The following is a 14,116-nucleotide window of genomic DNA, read 5'->3' on the forward strand; positions in this document are numbered from 1 at the left end:
ACTTCCACCAAGCAATTGACTGTCCAACAGTCCTTTGCGAGGAAGATGAAATATCACAGCAGTCATCCTGCTGCAAAGCGGATAACTGAGGCCTTGGCATCCTGGGCGGTGAGAAACGTGGTTCCGGTATCCATCATTACTGCAGAGCCAACTAGAGACTAGTTGGAGGTACTGTGTCCCCGGTACCAAATACCATCTAGGTTCCATTTCTCTAGGCAGGCGATACCGAAAATGTACACAGACCTCAGAAAAAGACTCACCAGTGTCCTAAAAAATGCAGTTGTACCCAATGTCCACTTAACCACGGACATGTGGACAAGTGGAGCAGGGCAGACTCAGGACTATATGACTGTGACAGCCCACTGGGTAGATGTATTGACTCCCGCCGCAAGAACAGCAGCGGCGGCACCAGTAGCAGCATCTCGCAAACGCCAACTCTTTCCTAGGCAGGCTACGCTTTGTATCACCGCTTTCCAGAATACGCACACAGCTGAAAACCTCTTACGGCAACTGAGGAAGATCATCGCGGAATGGCTTACCCTAATTGGACTCTCCTGTGGATTTGTGGCATCGGACAACGCCAGCAATATTGTGTGTGCATTAAATCTGGGCAAATTCCAGCACGTCCCATGTTTTGCACATACCTTGAATTTGGTGGTGCAGAATTATTTAAAAAACGAGAGGGGTGTGCAAGAGATGCTGTCGGTGGCCAGAAGAATTGCGGCACACTTTCGGCGTAGAGGCACCACGTACAGAAGACTGGAGCACCACCAAAAACGCCTGAACCTGCCCTGCCATCATCTGAAGCAAGAAGTGGTAACGAGGTGGAATTCAACCCTCTATATGCTTCAGAGGTTGGAGGAGCAGCAAAAGGCCATTCAAGCCTATACAACTGAGCACGATATAGGAGGTGGAATGCACCTGTCTCAAGCGCAGTGGAGAATGATTTCAACGTTGTGCAAGGTTCTGCAACCTTTTGAACTTGCCACACGTGAAGTCAGTTCAGACACTGCCAGCCTGAGTCAGGTCATTCCCCTCATCAGGCTTTTGCAGAAGAAGCTGGAGACATTGAAGGAGGAGCTAACACAGAGCGATTCCGCTAGGCATGTGGGACTTGTGGATGGAGCCCTTATTTCGCTTAACAAGGATTCACGGGTGGTCAATCTGTTGAAATCAGAGCACTACATTTTGGCCACCGTGCTCGATCCTAGATTTAAAACCTACCTTGGATCTCTCTTTCCGGCAGACACAAGTCTGCTGGGGTTCAAAGAACTGCTGGTGAGAAAATTGTCAAGTCAAGCGGAACGCGACCTGTCAACATCTCCTCCTTCACATTCTCCCGCAACTGGGGGTGCGAGGAAAAGGCTCAGAATTCCGAGCCCACCCGCTGGCGGTGATGCAGGGCAGTCTGGAGCGACTGCTGATGCTGACATCTGGTCCGGACTGAAGGACCTGACAACGATTACGGACATGTCGTCTACTGTCACTGCATATGATTCTCTCCCCATTGAAAGAATGGTGGAGGATTATATGAGTGACCGCATCCAAGTAGGCACGTCAGACAGTACGTACTTATACTGGCAGGAAAAAGAGGCAATTTGGAGGCCCTTGCACAAACTGGCTTTATTCTACCTAAGTTGCCCTCCCACAAGTGTGTACTCCGAAAGAGTGTTTAGTGCCGCCGCTCACCTTGTCAGCAATCGGCGTACGAGGTTACATCCAGAAAATGTGGAGAAGATGATGTTCATTAAAATGAATTATAATCAATTCCTCCGTGGAGACATTCACCAGCAGCAATTGCCTCCACAAAGTACACAGGGAGCTGAGATGGTGGATTCCAGTGGGGACGAATTGATAATCTGTGAGGAGGGGGATGTACGCGGTGATATATCGGAGGATGATGATGAGGTGGACATCTTGCCTCTGTAGAGCCAGTTTGTGCAAGGAGAGATTAATTGCTTCTTTTTTGGTGGGGGTCCAAACCAACCCGTCATTTCAGTCACAGTCGTGTGGCAGACCCTGTCACTGAAATGATGGGTTGGTTAAAGTGTGCATGTCCTGTTTATACAACATAAGGGTGGGTGGGAGGGCCCAAGGACAATTCCATCTTGCACCTCTTTTTTCTTTCATTTTTCTTTGCGTCATGTGCTATTTGGGGGGTGTTTTTTGGAAGGGCCATCCTGCGTGACACTGCAGTGCCACTCCTAGATGGGCCAGGTGTTTGTGTCGGCCACTAGGGTCGCTTAGCTTACTTACACAGCTACCTCATTGCGCCTCTTTTTTTTCTTCTTTGCGTCATGTGCTGTTTGGGGGGTGTTTTTTGGAAGGGCCATCCTGCGTGACACTGCAGTGCCACTCCTAGATGGGCCAGGTGTTTGTGTCGGCCACTTGGGTCGCTGAGCTTAGTCATCCAGCGACCTCGGTGCAAATTTTAGGACTAAAAATAATATTGTGAGGTGTGAGGTGTCCAGAATAGACTGAAAATGAGTGGAAATTTTGGTTATTGAGGTTAATAATACTTTGGGATCAAAATGACCCCCAAATTCTATGATTTAAGCTGTTTTTTAGGGTTTTTTGAAAAAAACACCCGAATCCAAAACACACCCGAATCCGACAAAAAAAATTCGGTGAGGTTTTGCCAAAACGCGTTCGAACCCAAAACACGGCCGCGGAACCGAACCCAAAACCAAAACACAAAACCCGAAAAATTTCCGGTGCTCATCACTAATATACAGCAAGTTCAGGGTTCAGTTGGTCCAGCATAGAGAGGGCTGCTGATGGTGCAACCTCTCCCTTACATTCCCACTTACTAACTCTTCAACACAGGCTTTTATATCAGCTGGTCTTAATTGAGGAAAGGGTGTGGTTCTTCCCTGAGCTACAGCAGGTTAACCCTTTCCTCAGAATGTTGGAGAAAACCACTCTGCCTCATACAGATGTGTCAATATATATATAGGAATAGGAAAGGTGTATGTGGACACATCTGTGCCTCCTCCTTTGAAAGGAAAACCTAAATTGACTGCGGAGGAAGCTCAACTCTCCAGCTCTGATTGGGAAGAAAAAAAAAATAATTGAATGTAGACATATCGGTCGGTGCAGGACTTTAAAATTAAAAAGCTGGAGAGCCCGGTACCACCCAGCAGGCTTGCATTAGAATTTTTCTTGGACCATTTTAACTGTGCATGATCAGTAACAACGATAAACCTGTCACCAGAAAGATAATACCTCAAAGCTTGTAGAAACTATTTATAGCAAGGCATTCATTTTCTACTACAGAATACCAAGGAGTATATTTACTAAGGTCCCGATTTTGACCGAGATGCCGTTTTTTCTTCAAAGTGTCATCTCGGTAATTTACTAAGCAAAAATCACGGCAGTGATGAGGGCATTCGTAATATTTTGGAAGTCCTAGGAAAAAATCACGAATCAATACACCATCGGTCAAATACGCCTGCAATTTGGTAGAAATCGGGAATTTACTAAAAAATGCAAAACACAAACACTGCCGACAATAGCCAAACACTGCCGTGATGAAATACAAATCGTGAAAAAGTGCTAAAAAAAAACAGACCTGCTTTTTTATCTTGTGTTTGTATAGGCATGCACGGATCTATGAGATCCGTGCATGTTTTTCAGTGGGAAGGGGTGGGAAATGTTTTAATTTTTTTTTTAAAAAATGCGTGGGGTCCCCCCTCCTAAACCAAACCAGCCTCGGGCTCTTTGAGCCGGCCCTGGTTGCAAAAATATGGGGAAAAAATTGACAGGGGTTCCCCCATATTTAAACAACCAGCACTGGGCTCTGCACCTGGTCCTGGTTCCAAAAATACGGGGGACAAAAAGCGTAGGGGTCCCCCGTATTTTTGGAACCAGGACCAGGCGCAGAGCCCGGTGCTGGTTGTTTAAACATGGGGGAACCCCTGTCAATTTTTTCCCCATATTTTTGCAACCAGTACCAGCTCAAAGAGCCCGAGGCTGGTTTGGCTTAGGAGGGGGGACCCCACGCAATTTTTTTATTAAGTTTAAACATTTTTATTTATTTTTACAAGGTGCACAATGAAGCCCAGCACGGATCTCTCAGATCCGGCCGAGATTCATTGTATTAAAGTCGGCAGTGTTTTACAAGTCACTCACGTAAAACACTGCCTAAAAAAACGAATGACATCGACATCGGAAAAACCGAAAATGCAGAATACGGCAGCTTAGTAAATTAGTCGTAATAAATTCAAAAAGTTGCATATTTACACTTTCGATGTCATTCGTGATTGAACTCTGACCTCAAACGGAAAATTACGAATGTTAGTAAATTTACCCCCAAGTATCTTGTGGAAACAATTTTCGACACAGATAAAGAATAGGGTGTGTAACGCCATCAAACTCCTGAGACAAAAGTACCCACAAGCCCATATCTGAGGCATCTGTTTGTACCACTAATGGCTTGGCAAAATTTGGAGACTTTAAAACCGGGCCTTTACACAAAAGATTTTTAACTGTTGCTAACGCAGACCGACAATCCCTGGACTACTCAAATTTACTTGGAGCAACATTTTTCAAAAATCTGTATAGGCAGCCGCTATGTTAAAAAAAAAAAATCCTGTAATAAAAAGGACCTTAACCATTTCTTAGTGGCTGGAACCAGGGCATCAACTTGTGCCTGTACCTTACTCACATGGGGCTTCAGATACCCACTGCCTACCACACACCCTAAATACCGTACTTGGTTTCTTAGCTTAGAAAACAATTGTTCAAATTAGCCATTAAACCTGTCTCTCGTAAAGACTGAAGAACAGCCCTTAGCCTATTAATATGGGCATTCCAATGCTGACAAAGGCCCTCATTCCGAGATGTTCGCTCGCTAGCTGCTTTTAGCAGCAGTGCAAACGCTAAACCGCCGCCCTCTGTGAGTGTATCTTAGCTTAGCAGAAGTGCGAACGAAAGGATCGCACAGCGGCTACAAAATAATTGTGTGCAGATTCAGAGTAGCTCCAGACCTACTCCTAGCTTGCGATCACTGCAGACTATTTAGTTCCTGTTTTGACGTCACGAACACGCCCTGCGTTCGGCCAGCCACGCCTGTGTTTTCCCAGGCACGCCTGCATTTGTATGTGACACGCCTGTATTTTTACACACACTCCCTGAAAACGGGCAGTTACCTCCCAGAAACACCCACTTCCTGTCAATCACTCTGCGGCCAGCAGTGCGTTTGAAAAGCGTCGCTAGACCTTGTGTGAAACTGCAACAACCGTTGTGAAAGTATAGCGCAGAATTGCTGTTTGTTTGCCAAATCCCTGCACAGCGACTGAAAGCAGCTAGCGAACAACTCGGAATGACCACCAATGTCCAGGTACGCTGCAGCATAATTTTGATGAAAATAAATCAACAGGGATATTAACATCTGAAAAGAGTCCAGGGCACCATGCAAGCCAAAAGACATTGTTTTAAACTGATAAAGGCCTAAAGGATTAGAAAAAGCCATTTTCTTCCTAGCCTCCTTAGTCAACTAAATTTGCCAATAACCCTTCATAAGATCAGGGTAGAAATATATCTGGCCAAATTTAATCTATCAAACAGGTCATCCACTTTTGGTATTAAGTAGGTATCAAATTTTGACACGTAATTAACTTAGCGGAAGTCTACTCAAAATCTTGTAGAGCCATCTGGTTTCTGGACCAAGACAATTGGGCTAAACCAGTCGCTAAACAACACCTCAGTCACTCCTAACTTCAACATATCTTGTAATTCCTTGCTTACCTCTTGTTGTTGTTGTTGTTGTTTTTGTTTTCCCCTTGAAAGCCTATAGGCTCTTTGTCAAATTACTACCCCTGGTGGGGTTACAATATCTTGTAAGACTAAATTGGTACACCATGGTTAACTAGAAAAAACATCTGGGAACTCTTTAAGAAGGTCTCCCAAGGGAGGCTTCAGTTTGTCTAAAACCAAAGGTTCAAGGTAGGGAGAATTCCCCACTGACTGGGGAAACTGTGGACCATGGTCTTGTTTGGGCATTGCAATGATAGAAAAGTGTTTGAGCCTCTTGGGCATTTGCCAAATGTTTCCAGGCCAATTGACCTAGTAGGACCATGCAATTACACATCTAAACCATATATTAAAGGATGCTTTCCCCATACATTGGCAGTTCTTTCTGTGCTTCCCTTTGAAGATTGAAACTACCATGTGGCTTCCTGATATAAAGGAGCTCAAAAGCAAGTAGAAGCATTGTAACTTCCCTGATTGCAAGTAACAAATAGGGTAGAAGCTCATCCCACCTTTTTTCTGTTTCGATAAACATTTTTAACACTGACTTCAATGTGCTGTACAACTGAATCTTTCCACTAAACCATCACTTTTTGGATGACATACTAAGTTTCTGACAGATTTAATTTTTAAAAACTTTTACACCCCCTGCATCAATTTGGGGTTATAGTTGGTGTTTAAAGAATTTATTAGGTAACCCAAACCTGGAAAACAGCTCCAGTAACATAGGGGCTAATTCAGACCTGATTGCTCACTAGCTGTTTTTTGCAGTCCTGCGTTCGCATAGTTGCCACCCACTGGGAAGTGTATTTTAGCTGTGCAAATGTGCGATCGCATGTGCAGCTGAGTGGTACAAAAAAAACTTTGTGCAGTTTCTGAGTTGCCCAGGACTTACTCCTCCGCTGCGATCACTTAAGCCTGTCTGGGGCAGGAATTGACGTCAAACACCCGCCCAGCAAACGCTTGGACACGCCTGCATTTTTCCAACCACTCCCTGAAAACGGTCAGTTGACACCTACAAATACCTTTTTCCTGTCAACCTCCTTGCGATCGGCTGTGCGAATGGATTCTTTGTAAAACCCATTGCACAGCAATGATCCGCTTTGTTCCTGTGCGACGCCCCTGCGCATTGTGGTGCATGTGCATGCGTAGTTCTGACCTGATTGCAGAGCTGCAAAAAACGCTAACGAGCGATCAAGTCTGAATTACCCCCATAGTCGTGTGGCTGTAGTCAACCACCACTAAAATTAATTTATTGCCTTAAGACAGTGGTTCAATTGGACCCACTAAATCAACCCCTATATTTTAAAGGTGACCCCTACAGTTTGGAGGGGGATCAGTGGAGCAGTTGATAGTTGGTTCACTGCTGTCTTCTAAAACTCTGAACAAGCAGCACACAACAGATATTTCAGCATAAATACCTTTCCAATAGAACTGGGAGGTTATTCTCTCCACAAACTTATCACATCCCAAATGACCACACCAAAGAACGGCATGTGCTGAAACCAAAACCTGCTTTTTGAAAGGGTCCAGGACCATCAACTGTCACATCACTTCTACCATTTGTTTGTGATTGTCTAGATGATATAAAACCTCTTTATGAAACACAGAATAGGGATATTTTAACTATGGTACATGTGACAACACGATGCAGTAGTCCAGTAGTACAATATATAATAAGTGGACCCAGAAAACTTCCTGCATCTCTGCAAGGCGGGTGGTATATAGTGGTATCCCAGTGTAAATTATTTGAAGAGATTAGAAGCTGTGAGAAGACACAGAGTACAACAAGTACAGTAAGCTTTTATTAACAACTATTTCACTGAAATAGCAGGCTGGAAACAATAGGCTTTTCATATCCCTTGTAAATAAATTATGATTCTCAGACCAGGGGAGGTCTCAACTGCTGGGTGCCTAAATGATGCTGCTTATGTAAAAATCCGCAACTGTCCAAGAGTCCCCAGGTTGGGATTTTCAGAAAACACCAGTGTAAGGTACAGGAAGCCTGTAAAATGTGGGTCCATGGAGCACTCTCACAATGTGCCTGCCACAGGGTCAGCAACAGAAATCTTGGGGCCCAGTACACTAAAAACTCTTTGGGTCCCCCTTGGCCTCAGAATGACACATCCCTCCCTGCATGTGACAATAAATGTATTGACAAATATTTGAGACTGTAATACCATAATTGTGCAAATACAGGGAGCCATACAATTTGAGGGTCAATGGGCGCTTACGCACATTACACCAGGTACAGCCCATTACACACATTAAGCCAGGTACAGCCCCTTACACACATTACTCCAGGTACAGCCCCTTACACACATTACGCCAGGTACAGCCCCTTACACACATTACGCCAGGTACAGCCCCTTACACACATTACGCCAGGTACAGCCCCTTAAACACATTACTGCAGGTACAGCCCCTTACACACGTTACGCCAGGTACAGACCATTACACACATTACGCTAGGTACAGCCCCTTACACACATTACGCCAGGTACAGCCCCTTACACACATTACGCCAGGTACCACCCCTTACACACATTACTCCAGGCACAGCCCCTTATGCACATTACGCAAGGTACAGCCCCTTACACACATTACTCCAGGTACAGCCCATTACACACATTACGCCAGGCACGGCCCCTTACACACATTACGCCAGGCACGGCCCCTTACACACATTACTCCAGGTACAGCCCATTACACACATTACGGCAGGCACAGCCCCTTACACACATTACGCCAGGTACCGCCCCTTACACACATTACTCCAGGTACAGCCCATTATACACATTACTCCAGGTACAGTTCCTTACACACATTACGGCAGGCACAGCCCCTTACGCACATTATGCAAGGTACAGCCCCTTACACACATTACGCCAGGTACAGCCCCTTACACACATTACGCCAGGTACAGCCCCTTAAACACATTACTGCAGGTACAGCCCCTTACACACATTACGCCAGGTACAGACCATTACACACATTACGCTAGGTACAGCCCCTTACACACATTACGCCAGGTACAGTTCCTTACACACATTACGGCAGGCACAGCCCCTTACGCACATTACGCAAGGTACAGCCCCTTAAACACATTACTCCAGGTACAGCCCATTACACACATTATGCCATGCACAGCCCCTTACACACATTACTCCAGGTACAGCCCATTACACACATTACGGCAGGTACAGCCCATTACACACATTACGGCAGGCACAGCCCCTTACACACATTACGCCAGGTACCGGCCCTTACACACATTACTCCAGGTACAGCCCATTACACACATTACGCCAGGTACAGCCCCTTACACACATTACTCCAGGTACAGCCCATTACACACATTATGCCAGGTACAGCCCCTTACACACATTACGCCAGGTACAGCCCCTTAAACACATTACTGCAGGTACAGCCCCTTACACACATTACGCCAGGTACAGACCATTACACACATTACGCTAGGTACAGCCCCTTACACACATTACTCCAGGTACAGCCCCTTACACACATTACGCCAGGTACAGACCATTACACACATTACGCTAGGTACAGCCCCTCACACACATTACTCCAGGTACAGCCCATTACACACATTACGCCAGGTACAGCCCCTTACACACATTACTCCAGGTACAGCCCATTACACACATTATGCCAGGTACAGCCCCTTACACACATTACGCCAGGTACAGCCCCTTAAACACATTACTGCAGGTACAGCCCCTTACACACATTACGCCAGGTACAGACCATTACACACATTACGCTAGGTACAGCCCCTTACACACATTACTCCAGGTACAGCCCCTTACACACATTACGCCAGGTACAGACCATTACACACATTACGCTAGGTACAGCCCCTCACACACATTACTCCAGGTACAGCCCATTATACACATTACTCCAGGTACAGTTCCTTACACACATTACGGCAGGCACAGCCCCTTACGCACATTACGCAAGGTACAGCCCCTTACACACATTACTCCAGGTACAGCCCATTACACACATTACGCCAGGCACAGCCCCTTACACACATTACTCCAGGTACAGCCCATTACACACATTACGGCAGGTACCGCCCCTTACACACATTACTCCAGGTACAGCCCATTATACACATTACTCCAGGTGCAGTTCCTTACACACATTACGGCAGGCACAGCCCCTTACACACATTACGCAAGGTACAGCCCATTACACACATTACGCAAGGTACAGCTACTTACACACATTACTCCAGGTACAGCCCATTACACACATAGCACCAGGTACAGCCCATTACACACATAGCACCAGGTACAGCCCATTACACACATTGCGCCAGGTACAGCCCAGTATATACATTATGCCACATACAGCCACTTACACACATTATGCCAGGTACAGCCCAGTATACAGGCAGGCACATTACCTCCCATACTCCCCTTCCCCCAATCCTCCACACACTGATTATCGAGCTCCATTAGCAGCAGCACTCTGGCAGGCACCTCACTTCCCATGCACACCCACCCTGATATATATTGATTATGGACAGATACAGGTATAGACAGCACTCACTGTCTACAATCTGTCCCCTTCACAGTCCTCTCGCACTCTTGCAGTCCCGCCGCTCCTGTAGGTTGGCACTGCAGCAGACAGGGCGGGCACGGAAGAGAAGAGAGGAGGCGCGTGACATCAATGCTAACCTGGGGGACTGCTGCAGTAGTACAAATACCTACTACACAGCGGGTGTCCAGTGCAATGACGCAATCTATATAGCGGCATCCACCCATGCTGCAGCCGCTGCACTGCAGACCTTGGGCCCCTTACAACATTGGGGCCTGGGATGGGTGTCCCCTTTGATCCCCCTGTCGCCGGGCCTGGCCTGCCATGTTAGGCAGCAAGGTCACTCTCCGCTCGGTCTGCATGTGTTGCCTCCATCCTGGTCACATCCAATATCATGGGAGTACTGTCTTTAAATAAAATACTTACAATAATTGTAATGTGTATTCTTAGAAGCAATGTGTTTGCTATTTAGATATAGGCAATATGTAATAAAGAGTTGTAATTGGCATGTCGGTGCCTGGTATAGGATGTGGTCCAAAGGTGTCTTCTGTTCCCTGTCTCTCCCTATCTGATCATGCGGCATGTATGAGGTTCCCAGCCTCCTGGCTTTTCAGTCTATATCCCCCGCTGCTGATGCTGATTTGCCTGGCTGTGGTGAATATTAATGACATCACTTGTACTGGACACCATGCAGGCTGTGCCTGTTGTAATCCTGGCAGATGCCTCCTGTTGTACATTGCTTTCTTAAGGTGGGTACACACTGGCTGATATATCGGCCGTTCTCTTGAACGGCCGATATATCGCGGGTCCGTCAGCAAGTGTGTACGGGCGATATGTCTGTGAACTCCGTCGTTCACAGACATATCGTGTCAGCCCCACAGCACAGCCAACAGCCAATATATCTACCAATATATTGGCGCGTCGCTGTGTGTGTACAGGCAGGTGGACCCCGCCCATACACATGCTGTGGCAGCCAGCGGTGATTGACAGCTGAACTGGGCGGGCGTATGTACACGCCCGCCCAGTTCATGACTTCAGTCCCCGACGGATCGGGCAGTGTGTATGCTCAACACACTGCCTGTTCCATCCATAGATGTATCTGCCGATCAATTGATCGGCAGATATATCTATCAGTGTGTACCCACCTTAATATGCAATCATACCCAAAACCTGATAATCAATCTACAAAAAGACTATAAACATATAACAGTGTTTTTATCCTTATTGTTTTAATGTTATGTGTACCCACATTATTATATACCACTGATCTCAATTTTGAACTAAGCAGCTCCCATATATCCTCACTAGCACAGAACATATTATTATTATTATTATTATTATTATTATTATTATTATTATTAACATTTATTAGTCAGCCAACCGGTTTATGATATGTGAAGTAACAAATTGCATGAACTTGCCTTTTATTCATTAAATGTCAGTTATTGATTAATACATGTTAATTTCATTTGTCAAATGTAACTGCTTTTTGCATTCACCAGTTATTAATTTAAGTTTCATGAAACATCATTTGTCATTTAAAATGCTAATTAAAAATCCAAACGTCACTTCACCAAACATAAGTTTCACTCACTGGCGTAACTATAATGAGTGCAGTGTGTGCGGTCCATTCAGGGCCGTCTTAACAGCAGTGTAGGCCCCTGGTCACAGCAATGCACTGGGGCCCCTACCCAACCTCCAGTAGGGGTGGGAGGTGTTTATGACCCGCGGGCGGTAGAGGGTGTTCTATCTTCCGCTCAGTATGTAGGACCTGGAGCAGTAATTTCTGATAATTACTCCTTTACTGCACAGATGGTGGGAGATGGGGCAGGAGGGAGACACTAAACTGTAGAAGGGGGCATTGGGCAGAATGAAGGGGCCCCAATTCTTGACTTCCAGGGTATGGGGTGTTTAATACATAGGGAGGGGTGGATAGTGGAGTGGGCTTATTATTAATAATTTTCTGGTGAGAGGGCAGCTTGCTTGACTGCAGATATATCAAATTCCCGGAAATATATTTTTTAGCTTTTAATAGGATATAAAACTAGAGAGTCCCACCTGTCATGAGATATTGGGGACTTGGAGATCAGAGGTCAGGAACCAGAGCAATCCACCAATGAAATTATAAAACTGCATATTAGGCGAGTGTAGCAGGAGCAGGGACCAGCTGCTGGACGGCTGATATCTCTGGTTCTGGGCATAGTAGAGACAAGCTGTCAGTATCCAGTGAAAGGGGAGAGTCCCAGCATTTGGAGTATATGCTCAGAAAAACTCTAAGTCAGACAGAGCCCGAGATATCTGGGGGGGGGGGGAGAGAGCAATTAACAGGCTTGCATGGGGACCATTGCTTTGAAGTTGAATATCTCTGGTTCCTCAGGGCCGATTTTAAAAAATCTGGTACCCCTGGAAAGAGGGGACCCTCAGCTATCAGCCTAGAGCCCTTATACTCCTGGGGCCCTGGGTTCAGAGAGGGCCCACACAGAACACACTGCACCCATTTCTTCTATACTCACCTTTCCGCCATCCATCGGTGACTCTGTGTGGGCCCCTTCTTCTGGTATACACAAGGTTAGGTATTTGTGGTGAGCGCTGTTCCTTCCCAAGGACGTGTGCAAAAATTATTTACTCAATGTTCAATTACTTAAAAAGACATTTTTATTTTTCCATGATAATTTAGTGACACAATGCACATTATACATGGATTGGACATACATAAAACATGAAATCGTTTGATTAAAATTGACGAATTATTGCACAGACCCTTGATTGTAAACAAATGACAAAACAGTCTATGTGCAAATCATATGGGGTGGAACTTCTGGCTCATACCGTAGGAGGCATGTGGTGTGTGCCTTTGATGTAAATAGGGTTCCAGCTGGCAGCCCAGCATCACACCACACACCCTCTTCTCCCATAGCCGTCATCGCCGCTGCTAGCGCCCTGAGCACTAGAGACTCTGGCACAGTGCCAGAGTCTACAGCTTATGCGCAGGACTCGGAAAAAACTGTGTGGTGGACATTTTTTCGAGGTCCTGCGCTTGCGCTGTAGAATCTGGCACTGTGCCAGAGTCTCAGTTCTGAGAGTGCTAACAGCGGCGGTGACAGCTACAGGAGAGGATGGGGCCGACACACGGAGTCTGCACACGGGTTCCCTCCTCTCTAGAAACGCCTCTGGTTTCACTGTATATTACGGCCTGTAATGAGATAGACATCACTGTTCATAGTTTACATATTGATTCACTACTGCTGTATTTGCTGAAAATATTTTTTTTTGTCCTTGGTGTAGGGAGGAGAAAAGCCACCATGAGAAAGAAGAAAGGGAGTTACTAAGGGACATTGCTTATGATAAAGAAACAAGTGGTCCGGATGATTTTCTTGGTGGAGTGCTAGACAAAGTTGTGGAAATTAAACAAATGTGAAATTTTGTTACAGAAATACATATTCTGTAACATCATTGGAAATGTTTTTTTTCTGTCATGATACATTGAACTATAATACATATGAGCATAACTAACATGGCATTCTGAGTGTTGTCTTTATTATATGATTATCACATACAGTATAAGTTATTTAAAAATGTATTTTTCTTACGTCCTAGGAGATACTGGGAATCCATTTAGTACCATGGGGTATAGATGGGTCCACTAGAAGCCTTGGGCACTTTAAGAATTTGATAGTTTGCGCTCCCTCTATGCCCCTTCTACCAGACTCAGTTTAGAAAATGTGCCCTGAGGAGCCGGTCCTGAAGAGTTTTCTGCTTTTATTTTATATATTTGTTATTTTCAGGCAGGACTGGA

General features: G+C 45.6%; 1 long non-coding RNA gene across 2 annotated transcripts in view; it reads left to right on the top strand.

Moving 5' to 3' along the window:
- The window catches only part of LOC135051187 (uncharacterized), an 87,140-nt gene extending 73,321 nt beyond the window's left edge, over window positions 1–13,819 (top strand). For both annotated transcript variants that reach the window (XR_010242104.1, XR_010242103.1), the window contains exon 3: window positions 13,606–13,819. This is a non-coding gene — a long non-coding RNA (uncharacterized LOC135051187). The remainder of the gene's footprint in view (window positions 1–13,605) is intronic.
- Window positions 13,820–14,116: the final 297 nt, after the last annotated feature.

The sequence above is a fragment of the Pseudophryne corroboree genome, chromosome 2 (genome assembly GCF_028390025.1).
Source record: "Pseudophryne corroboree isolate aPseCor3 chromosome 2, aPseCor3.hap2, whole genome shotgun sequence".
Classification (NCBI taxonomy): domain Eukaryota; kingdom Metazoa; phylum Chordata; class Amphibia; order Anura; family Myobatrachidae; genus Pseudophryne; species Pseudophryne corroboree.